Here is a 13,187-nt window from a genome sequence, read left to right on the forward strand (position 1 = left end):
CTCACAAAGCAAGAGGTTCTTTCCTTGTAGCAGCAGGAGCGTATTCTGAGGGACAGTACGCTTGACTAGTGAGACTAGTGCTATCCTTTTGACTAAGTCTCAGTCCCTGTGCTTAAACTGAGCTTGACTGTGCTCCCTGTGTGAGAGTCTCTACTAATACTGCCTTGCCTGATCCAGGTTTATTTTTAGCATGGGAACTTGGCTTAAGGTTCTCCTAGTCAGAAAAGGTTTCCCTACTCTACCCTCACACCACCATCTCTCTTTAAAGTTCAAATTGAACTTGAGAAGGACATTGGTGCTGTATTATTATGAGCCGTTTTCATTTCAGTTCCCATTTGCATGCTTTAGAGTGTAGAGGATGAACCTTTCAATTAACACTTACGATAACAAAATCAGCTCATCCTGGAAATAAGTGTTATATCTAGGACTTCTGACAGGAAGAACCTGGAAGACTGGAAGAAATGTATCTTCAGCTAGATAGGAAGATAGGATTTCCATGTTGATGCTGCCAGCTGTGGAGATATATGAGATGGAAAAATTCAGGACTTAGGAAACTTACTTAGTAACTGTACTTCATTACTATACTTAAAGTATTGCTTTTATGATTTTATACATTGCTCGAATACTTTTGAAGCTGCAAGGGGAAAAAAAAAATTTTTTTACACTATAAAATTTAATAAACCAGCTACATATTTTACAGTGTATGCATATTGTTTCGAGGCTATAACAATTCATGCTTGGGTTGACCTAAAGAAATATGTTTATCAGTCAAATGTTAAACAATAATAAAACCTGGCACTGGATAATTTAATGTACAGGTCCTTCTCAAAAAATTAATATACTGTGATAAAAGTTCATTATTTTCCATAATGTAATGATAAAAATTAAACTTTCATATATTTTAGATTCATTGCACACCAACTGAAATATTTCAGGTCTTTTATTGTTTTAATACTAATGATTTTGGCATACAGCTCATGAAAACCCAAAATTCCTATCTCAAAAAATTTGCATATTTCATCCGACCAATAAAAGAAAAGTGTTTTTAATACAAAAAAAGTCAACCTTCAAATAATTATGTTCAGTTATGCACTCAATACTTGGTCGGGAATCCTTTTGCAGAAATGACTGCTTCAATGCAGCGTGGCATGGAGGCAATCAGCCTGTGGCACAGCTGAGGTGTTATGGAGGCCCAGGATACTTCGATAGCGGCCTTAAGCTCATCCAGAGTGTTGGGTCTTGCGTCTCTCAACTTTCTCTTCACAATATCCCACAGATTATCTATGGGGTTCAGGTCAGGAGAGTTGGCAGGCCAATTGAGCACAGTAATACCATGGTCAGTAAACCATTTACCAGTGGTTTTGGTACTGTGAGCAGGTGCCAGGTCGTACTGAAAAACGAAATCTTCATCTCCATAAAGCTTTTCAGCAGATGGAAGCATGAAGTGCTCCAAAATCTCCTGATAGCTAGCTGCATTGACCCTGCCCTTGATAAAACACAGTGGACCAACACCAGCAGCTGACATGGCACCCCAGACCATCACTGACTGTGGGTACTTGACACTGGACTTCAGGCATTTGGGCATTTCCTTCTCCCCAGTCTTCCTCCAGACTCTGGCACCTTGATTTCCGAATGACATGCAAAATTTGCTTTCATCCGAAAAAAGTACTTTGGACCACTGAGCAACAGTTCAGTGCTGCTTCTCTGTAGCCCATTTCCTGCACACGCCTGTGCACGGTGGCTCTGGATGTTTCTACTCCAGACTTCCGCAGGTCCCCCAAGGTCTGGAATCGGTCCTTCTCCACAATCTTCCTCAGGGTCTGGTCACCTCTTCTTGTTGTGCAGCGTTTTTTGCCACACTTTTTCCTTCCCACAGACTTCCCACTGAGGTGCCTTGATACAGCACTCTGGGAACAGCCTATTCGTTCAGAAATATCTTTCTGTGTCTTACCCTCTCGCTTGAGGGTGTCAATGATGGCCTTCTGGATGGAAGTCTTACAAATGATTGCGGTTTTGAGTAATGAACCAGGCTGGGAGTTTTTAAAAGCCTCAGGAATCTTTTACAGGTGTTTACAGTTAATTAGTTGATTCAGATGATTAGGTTAATAGCTCGTTTAGAGAACCTTTTCATGATATGCTAATTTTTTGAGATAGGAATTTTCGGTTTTCATGAGCTGTATGCCAAAATCATCAGTATTAAAACAATAAAAGACCTGAAATATTTCAGTTGGTGTGCAATAAATCTAAAATATATGAAAGTTACATTTTTATCATATTTTATCCATTTTTAAAAAGGTATTTTTTTTTATTTTTATCTAGCTAGATACTATGGACTTGGGTTAAACATGGCACATACATGGCAAAGGGATAGTTCACCCCCCAAATTTTTTTTTTCTTTTTCCTTCCCCCCCCCAAAGAGTTAAAGGATTGGGATACCATGTGTTTTGGATTGGTTCTTTGATTGCATTGATTTTCACTTCTTCAATTTATAATTATTATATATAATTAATATTTCTTCCACAAATCTGAGTATATCTATTTGCCATTCACAAATCTAAATGGTAAAATGACCAAAAGTCTCAAGGTCAAAGTATCAGTACAAGCAAAGAATCCCTCATGTAACTTTAGAAGCTGGAAAACCCTGCAAGACCACCACTGCTATTTGATACGGCAAGGACACAGTATCTGCAGTAAGTTTCCACATTTATCTAAGACTCCAGGCAGGTGGACAGCTGCCCTCTCCAACCTCTCCAGGCAATGAGAGAACTCCAACCAATGCAGTTGTCCGCATAAGAAGAACACGCCACATAGTGACATGGCTGTGTCTTCCAAGGTCGACACAGTCATTTGGACAGAAGAGAGTATTCCAGTACATTGGCCACTCTATTAGAGCTTAGATTGGGCCCAACAAATCAAGCCCGACCCTACCCGAGGCCGAGCACGTTGTGTCCGAGCCCGGCCCGGCCCGACACGTTCACTGTAATTATGAGCCTGAGCCCGATTTAAACCCGACCATTTTTAATATTTGGGCCGTTATAACCAGGGGCGGCGCCAGATTTTTTTTTTTTACCGCAGGTGCTGCTGTGCTACGGGGGAGCTGTATAGCCTATATATATATATATATACTGTATATATATATATATATATATATATATATATATATATATATATATATATATATATATATATATATATATATATATATATATGCGTGCCACATTTAATGCACGAGACAAAGCCAACACATATGTTGTCACTCCCCACGACTAGTTTAAAATGTTTCCATACCTCCGATTTTCCTCCAAACTTGCTCAAAGTTAATTCTCCTGGTTTTTTTCTTTGCTTCTTCAAGCTCCATGTTGCACTTAATCTACTGAATAGTAGGCTACAGCGCGCACAGCAGGTGCGACGCATACGAGACTTGCGAGTGGACGAGACGCTGCGCATGACATGTGACGTGCTTCATCAAGGACGGTGGCGGGAAATAACGGGTCGAGCCCGAGCTCGGGCTCGGGCAGAGAATCTAAGCTCTACACTCTATATCAGCAAACACATCTAATGGTTCCAGTTTCAGTATTTTGAGAATAATCAGAACTAGTTCTTGATTCCCAGCCCCACATAAGGGGTTTTACATTGGAGGAACATTTTCATAGTTCCAATAAATATTGGCAGGAGTATTCGCTTTTTGGCATGTTTGCACCGCGGGAACTAGGAACAATTTTAGTGATCGCATATCTTCAGAAGAAATGGATGAAAGGAGTCGTTCACTTCCAGAATGAAAATTATGTAATCATTATGGCAAATAAATTATTCATTCAAATTAGTTCCGGAATTTTATTAACTTTTTACATACACAATCTGATCTGATTCTATGAATCAGCCATTTTTGCACAGGTGTCTCAGAGCTAATGTGTTCTCCATTGTTATGGTTACAAGTGTATCCCCTCAAGAGCTCCATAAGTGGGCAGAGGCGAGTGGGCTGGGTTTCACATAAGCTGTTGACAGGTGATATGTTAGGTGTGAGCTCTGAGAAAAGCGACTGATGACTGACATTACATGGTCGACTAAAGCGATTTTCCACTGCCTTAGCTGAAAGCATGAGTTACAGTGTGTTATGAAAACTCATATGTACTTCATGGGACGGTAAACAAGTCCGAGATACTGGCTTGAGATGCTATGATAAGACAATCTGAAAAAGCCAGAACCAGTTTACAGTACAAAAAACTTTGATGTAGGCTCCATTCCAAACCTAGTGAGCAGTCTTGCTGCCTTCTGCTTAGACAAACTGAAATCGATTGACTGAGTTGGTATGCACTACATTGGCAATCTTGAATGTCAAGCAACTGATTCAATTTTAACTGAAACAATACATAAATAAATAAAGTACAATTTACATCTATTTGAATTCATTGGAATATTTAGCATTTATTAATATTTGTATTGTTTTAATTATTTAATAATGTATTAAATAATTTCAGTGATTCTTTTCAGTACTAAACATATTTATTGATCATGTCTCTTTAGAAGACTTGTATTAAACTGCTCAGTTCATATGGATTCATTATATACATTTTGAAGCTTGAAATGGTTGATTGCATACATAGACTGTCAATCTGTCTGTCAAGACTGTCAAAAAAACAACAACAACACTTTCATTAAAAATTATTTTAATAAAAAAGTGGTATGCACAAAATGTAATCCAAAAATGAATAAAAGCTCTGAAAAGTCAAAACTTGTGTGTCATGTAACTGATATTAATTGTTTGTACATCTTGCTAAGCTAATGATAATAATAATAACAAAAAAAATAATAATAATAATTAATTGGTTACTTACACAAACGTAGCACTCATAGAAATATCAGGTAAAAATTTAAATTGTATTAATTAATTTAATATATTGTTTATTTATTATTAAATGCTATATTATTTATTATTTTAATAACATAATTGTTTAAACTTGCCATTAATATATTTCATATATACTGAGTACTATTTTAGATGATATTTATCAACTCAAAGAGTGCTCAAAATCATCATCTTAACAGCTCGGCCCAACCTTTCTTTGTGAGGAGTCTTGCACTATAGAATTGTTTCTCTGGAGGATGTAGGGGATACTGTCTTAGAATTAGCCAAAAAAATGCAGCACAATTATAAACAATCTGTTTTGAGGCAAGACCTATAGTAAGTTTGAAAACAACATTGGACAAAAATGACTTCCATTGTATGGTCAAAACACATAGCCTTTGTGACATATTTTGTGATTTGCAGAATTAAAACTATTTTACAGGTTTAGAACAATATTTTTATAATGCTGCCTATCTAGCATGAAGCTCAGAGTTTTCGGGAGGAATGTTCTATACCTTGACTGGCCTCCAGTCTCTAGCAAAAAGCTGAAGAGCAGTCACATTCCTCTTTGCAGACGTGGCAGCCTTTCAACATATCCACTACTGCTGTTACAGCTGTGAAAATAAGCGCTAAGTCCAAACTCTAGTCGGACCGTGGGTAGTTTCCTCAGGGGTCAGTGGTTAGCTAAGAACGGCTGGGTGCTGGGCTTTGACCTCATACCCAACAAAGAAAAGAAGGATGAGAACAGCGTGCTGCAGGAATCCTGCCCAGGTGTTCTCCACAATGCAGCATTTGACTGCATTAGATCCACTTGACGACCTCTTTAAGTCTAGGTTAGCTTTTGTTGACTTGGTTCTTGTCACATTATGTTTTACTCATTTAAGTTTGCACGTGTCTTAGATGACCTATTTGACCACATAGTGACTTTAAACAATATAAAAATATCAATTCAAAGGCCTTGTAAAATGTCCAGCATAGACCTTTCTAGAGCAACCACGAAATATAATTTAATGGTTGTCAAGTAGCATGACAGAGGTGAGCTAAATCCAGTGCATGCATGTGACCGTTCCACATATGTGTGGAATCTGACACGCTGTAAACCCGTCAATATAAACAACACTTGTTTTTTTTTTTTTTACATACTATACTTTTTAGGCTTTGATACTAAAATTTAAACTGACACAAATGTATAAAGACAGATGTATTTGTATTCAATATTGATTTTATTATTTGTAAAATGTATTTATTTTATTTATTGACTTGAATTTCTGTTTAATCTACTTATGAACATTTGTAATGTGCAAGTTTTTTAAAACGCCACCATTATTGGTTCCATATAAACAGCCAATACAGGAATCTTTGAAAACAGTGACATCATGCATGTGCATAATACATTTTATATATGTAGACATGTGCACTAAGTGTCGATTTTAAAGGCAAGCTCGAACCAACATACACAACAATGGCGGAGTATATGGTACTTTTGTTGCTGATCAAGAGTTTGCCAACACTTCTTGAGCAAAGTTTGGATTTAGTTCACCAATATTACAGCCACCAGCAGAGATGCATCATATACAACATATAGCTGTCACTTCCCTACAGGTACTGTTTACTAACAAATTGACAGCACTAACTACTGTCCTGGTAAACATAATACAGCATTTTTGGCCATGTTCATTTTGAAAACAAATCATTTTGAAAACATTGTATTGAATATGTGAAACTTTTTAAAAACGCAAGTGAAAAACTTTTCTGTTTTTGACTACATCGTTGTCATGTAGATGCAGACTAAAAAACCAAAGTTGAGAACCAAGGACCTTGGTTATCAGCTTCGCACCCTGATATAACAACCATTAGCAGTTGGGTCATGTATCATTGGTATAATGGCCTTACATGGGGTTTGATTCTTCCTGTATTTTTAGATCTATGTGCGAGGTCTCAGTCACATGAATCCTAACAGCGGTACTGACTTCTCACCAATCTAAGCCCTGTTCCTTCAACTCCCTCTTCTGAGGCCACAGATAACAACTGTCATTATGATGGACTAATGGCCTTTCTCCAAACTACAGCGTGACAGTGATAACACATGAGCACTTCAACCGACTGACTGCTTGTATAATTATTACACAATTTAATTACAGATAATAATTATATTGAAATAGCTCTCCATACTAGGCAATTAAATTATTAGCAATTTGCTTTGGAGTCAAGCTTGGAAAGTAAAAGTCCCATTCATTTTATCTATAGTGAAATGGATGTTTGTGTGGAGGTGTGTGTGTGTACACACAAATGTTCTTGTCTTTTAGAGATGGTTTGTTTGGTCCAAAGGCTCAAGATTTGAAGATGTAAGGACTGAAATATTTATGATAAATGGGAAATGGGAACATCTGTTCATAAACCAAGATCCCAGATCCCGAAGTCAATGTTCTTGAAGTAAAGGTATGTTAAACTATATGCTCAAAAAACACCATGCCAAACACATGTATTGGCATATTGATGGATGTGGACTTATAGTCAGTGATACAGAATACAACTGAACCTCTGGAGGTTGTGAGTAACTGAGCTGAGCTGTCAAATAGGTTGTACTTGAGAGTGAAAGGACAGGTGCAAAAATAACCGACTTACATAAGCGTCTGCCAAGACTGTTTCCGTATTGTATGTCTGGAAAAATATTACTATATGATGCAAGCAAATATGGTAAATATGATATATTTATTTATGTTAAGTGCATGTAAATGTTTTTGAAAAAAAAAATGTTGTATGGTTGTAAACAGTGGTATGAATAGTGTTGGTGAAATTGCACATGATTTGTTAAAAAAGGTCTGAAAATTTTTTGTTTCTCCTTTTTTTCCCTTAAATATTACTAATACTCAAATCATATATATTTTTTAAAGACATAATTGTCTCATGAGACCACAAGAGAGCACAGTTAGGAATTTTTAATTAACATTTTGTCATTGAGTTTGTAATGTTGTGATTCATTTCATAGCTGGTTGGCTAGGTTCAAGGCTTATAACAGTTTAAAGAAGTCTTTTTAATATCTCCTCAGCATTCAGGCACAGCAGTAAACTGTTAATCCATAGGAATTAAATGATATTACTGTCTAAGAAACTGCATGACATTTTAAACAAATGTATTTAATAAAACAAGTACAATTTCATAAATTGCAAACAAAACAGCATCATTGTTTTTGTGCAAAGGTTAATGCAAAAAAACATACCTGATTAGTAATATATTAAATCATATCAACAATATGCGGAAAAATACTTCTTATTTACTTATAGACTTATTCACTATGTCAACCCAAAAAAATCCCAAGTATCAAAAGTTTTGCCTTCAACTCCATAAATTCAGCCACTCATCACTTTTTTAAGGGGCTGTTCGTGCATAATGTACTTTTGTGGTTAAAAACATGAGACACAGAGCAGTGGGATAAAAAAAATGCTTTCTTTAAAGGTTTACCTGTTTCACTTGACAAAATCTTAAAAAAAAAAAAAGCCCCCTCATGTGTGAGATGCAGGCAAAGTGCAGTTGAATGCAAAAAATGTTTTCTATATGAAAGACCCCCCAAGTTGTTTTAGTGTAACCAAGATCTTCACCAATATTTTCTGGTCTTAGCAGTGCTCCAGACTGGACGAGATGAAAAACAAACAAAAAAAAAAAAAAAACCACAAACAAACAACAACAACAACAACACCAACAACAAAAAAACAGGCTGAGATACCAAAAACCAGATCTAATATCTGTATAATATCTGTATCACACTTAAAATATAGCTACTTTTCTTGAATAAATCTTTTGTTTGCCTTGAATAAATCTGATGAAAACACTCCTTGGGACAATTGCTGAGGCTGGTCAATTGCCAATCACCATTCAGTATGTGTTACACAATCAGCTGTGCAATACACATTGCAGGGTCTCCTCTGCTTCTACATACAGTAGAGGCTGTTTACGTCAGATGATTCTTAAGATAATCAACATGCTTGTAAGAGGGACAGGAGACAGCTGTCAGCCACAAGTCCAGCCCAAACACAGTCAACATGCATGAAGTGTGCTCTTGGTGAAGTCAAGACAGAGAATAAAAGTAATCCCTAAGTATTTGTTGATTGACAGCATAAGTCCAATGTGAAATGTGTCTGCCATATTGCAAAGGACAGAACACAGTGTCCTTATTTCTCTGCTACAACATAGTGTGAAATAACATCTGTCTTATCTCAGCACAGCCAGCGGAGCCAAAGCTATGTGAAGCAACTTTTGGTGTAACCTCAGATCAGACTGTCATTTTTTTTTGGCAGATATGGTGCCAAGCCTTTAAATCTAAGTCTGAAGGCCTATGTCACAAGTCCAAGTCAGTAACGGTTTTCGACATGCACTAGGTTAGTTTTATAAATCCTGTTGCAGGACAACTTGCAACTAACATTCAAAACATTAGGCATTAGTTCAAAAACATAGCAATACATAAAAAATATCTTCTGTAGGAGATTCACGATTGTAGTCTTTAATCAATCCGAATATGGGTAACACAGGGCAGACAGGAAAACACACAGAGCACATAGTATAGACGACACAGGACCAAGGAACAAAGGAATGGAAAACACTTTAAATATGAGACTTAACGTGGCCTAATAAACGAGACACACCTGAACCAAATCATACAATCACACAAGGGAGAAACTGGGTCAAGGGGAGGAATACACACACAGACAGTCAAGGGGTGTGACAGTTTGGTCACACAGTTTGGTCACACAGACAGTCAGGGACGGAAGTGAACTCAGGAGGAGGTTCGGGTGGACCAGGTGAAGGGAGGAGCCAGGGAGGAGCCAGGAGGGACCTAAAGCAGGCAGAGCCAGGGGGCAACCCAGACCACAGCCATGAAGGTGACCCACGGTGGAGCCGATGGAGGGAGGAGCCATGTTGGAGGAGCCTGAGGCAGAGACGGAGAGCTGATGAGCCAGGGTGATGGGGAAGATCCAGAGGGCCAAGGTGGAGCAGATGGCTCGGGCGACCAAGGCAGAGACGGGGATCCGGAAGGCTGCAGTGGAGCCAGAGTGACAGAGGACCAGGGAGAAACAGAAGGGAAGGAGGAGCCTCTCAGAGCCAGAGGGACAGAGGGATGAGGCAAAGCCGGAGGAACGGAGAACCAAGGCTGTGGATGGTCGACGACTGACCAAGGTGGAGCTGGAGGGATGAGGGAGCCCTGCGGAGCTGGTGGACTGATGGGCCACGGCGGAGAGAAGGGAGCTAGGAGCCATAGTGGAGCCGCTGGGTCGATGGGCTAAGGTGGAGTTTGGGAATCAGAGGCTGGAGGCGGAGTTAAGGGATTCCCAGCCACGCCGACGATGGAGACTGGCAGACCCGTGGTACTCGCACCATACAGATGGTGGGCTGAGGGTGAGCAGAGGGACTACCAGACAACAATGGTGGAGGAGGCAGGAGCAGTAGGGTGAGTGTTTTTATTTGTTAGCCTCCGGGCTCTCTGGGCTGGTGTGCTCTACCCACACACATCAAATCACAACTCGCTGCACTGGGAGCAAAGCAGACAGGGGAACGACAGTCCGGGCAGACACTTCAGGGCAGACTGGAAATTTTGAGGAAGGTAGGAGGAGGATGGGCATGTCTGCATATATATCTGCCTCCCGGTCTATTAAGTCCCCTGAGTCCAGAAGCAACTCACCCCCAGTGTTGGTGCACTGGGCGAGGTTTCTTTCAGTACTCGCGCACTCCACTGTGGAATCCTCCATGGCGGGATCACACCTGTTCAGACATCATGTGGGGCTCTTGCTCCAGGGCAATCCTCAGCTCTGGCACTCTTTTTAGCGATGGCTCCTCGATGCAGATGGTGAACGGAGATCCGTTTCTTGCCAGTGTCAAACTGTATATTCTATGGCCCTACACCAACCCTACACCTAACCCTAACCCTCACAGGAAACTTTGTGCATTTTAACTTTCTCAAAAAAAAACTCATTCTGTATGATTTATAAGCGTTTGAAAAATGGGGACATAGGTTATGTCCTCATAAGTCACCCTCTCCTTGTAATACCTATGTCATACCATGTCATTATACAGAGTTGTGTCCTGATATGTCACAAAAACAAGAGTGCACACACACGCAAGCACGCACACACACACACACAAACACACACACACACACACACACACACACACACACACACACACACACAAACATTAAGCCAAAGGCCAGTATCCTAGTAACTAATGAATGTAAGATAATTCTCTTGGGTGATAGAGGTTGTTTAGACACTTGCTATTGTGAGCAGAGTGCATTTCATTAACACAACTTCAGATCTCTCTGTGTATTCAGCACTCAAGCTCCTCCACATGCCAAACACTCTAATGAGAACAGAGGTGCTGAATACACACACTGACCAGCCGCCACGGCAACAAGACCACCATACAGTATGTACACTATGCCATCCTTCCTTCAAGCTGACCACTGGCTTGCATTTCAAAAACAGAGCACTGTCTAATCCCAGTGTTTCGAGAAACACACCTGGGTCCCATTTTTAGCACTATGCCGCTGGGCTGTGCGACTCTCATGAGCAAAGAAACACTGTGATTGGACTGGAAGCAGATGATCTGCATGATGAGTCACACTTCCAGCTGTGTTGAGCCAACAGCAGTATATGAATTAAGCAAACATGGCTTTATCCTTTCAGCCAGGAACTGTTCATTCAGCTGGGCCACTTCCAGACCTACATATGAACATGACCAATTCTTCAGCAGTTTTAGCTAAATGGATATCAGTTTTGACATGTTCATGTTCTCCTTAAAATAATAGTTCAAATAAAAAAATAACAATTATGTCTTCTTTTATTCACCCTCAAGTTGTTCCAAACCAGTTAGATTTTTTTGTTTTAAAGAATACTGGTAACCATTTTAAGAATCCTGGTAACCGGACTGTTGATTGTAGCCATTGACTTCCACCATTGTCTATTGTTTTCCATATTATGGAATTAAATGAGCTATCATCAACTGTTTGTTTATCAACATTCTTCAAAATACCTTATTTTGTGTTCAACAGAAGATAGAAACACATACAGTTTTGGGAAAACTTAAGGGTGAATAAATTAAGACAGAATTATTATTTTTTGGGTAAACTATCACTTTAAAGACATGAAATAAATGAATTACTAGTTTTCATTCATCGTTGATGTCTTTGAAACAGAAAGCAGACATATCGAATGACCTGGCCCATGTTTTAAAGGGCCCATAGCCTTTAGTTTATGTCACAGCCACAAACCATTTAAATAATTTAGTACAGAGATTCCCAAACATTTTTGCCAGTCAAACCCAGAGGTGGGTACAGTATCCAAATACACACAAACACAAACACACACATACATATATATGAAGAGTTTGGTTCCCAAATGCAATAAATCCATTTTGATTCATTTGAATAAAAATGTGACTTCTTTACAGAGAAAGTGAACCACTATTCCACCAACTTTCACATAGCATATTAAGGTTATAATAACATTAAAATACAGGTTTTGATTTTCAAAGATTTATTATAAAATGGTATTATTCCCCCCTCCCAAAATGCAACAAATCCATGATTCTTTTTTGTTTCTCAAAATGCAATAAATCCATTGAATCAATATGACAAGATACGCGATATCACATTCATAATCAAATGTGGTTCATCTAATGAACGTGATATAGCGTAGCTTGTCAGTGATCTATGGCTCTGTGTATTAAATGTCACTCCATCTAAAAGCCTGTGATGGAGATTTACCTGTACTAGTAATCACAGAACTGGCTTTACTGATGAGATGCTTATGACAATCACATGTGATTTATCACCCAGCTCTTGTTTGTTGTTCAAAAATAAAAGGTAAATGAGTAATATTAAGATGCAGAGTATATTCTAAGTGCCGCCATTACTCTCTAGAGTGCGTGGAATGGTGCTCTGTAATTGGTTGAGAGAATATATCGCATTCTGGAAAAAAGGGAACACACACACAAACACACACACACAGTTTTTTTTTTTTTTTTCATTAGGAATTTACTTGAGTTAAAGTAAAAGTAAACAACTTTAAACATACTCTTAAAAGTACAAATGTTCTCAAGCAAATATAATGGTGTAAATAGTAACTTCATTACTAACCATCTCTGATCAAACCCCATAGATGTTAAATATTTACTTGAAGTACCTCAAGATATTTGATGTTAATATAATAAAAATGTAACAACACATTTGCATGTCCATGGTTCTCTGATGTTGTTTCATGGTCATGTAAACATGCAAATAAACTAGATTTTGTGTGTGTGTGTTTTATGTTGACCACTGGACTGTAAAGTGTACTCAAACCTCTGTTTA

At 38.6% G+C, this 13,187-nt stretch overlaps 1 protein-coding gene across 2 annotated transcripts in view; it reads right to left on the reverse strand.

Annotated features, from left to right (window-relative positions):
- LOC113056342 (cGMP-dependent protein kinase 1-like) overlaps positions 1–13,187 on the reverse strand; it is a 159,285-nt gene that overhangs the window by 5,351 nt on the left and 140,747 nt on the right. The window lies entirely within an intron of this gene.

Source organism: Carassius auratus, chromosome 37 (genome assembly GCF_003368295.1).
Source record: "Carassius auratus strain Wakin chromosome 37, ASM336829v1, whole genome shotgun sequence".
NCBI lineage: Eukaryota > Metazoa > Chordata > Actinopteri > Cypriniformes > Cyprinidae > Carassius > Carassius auratus.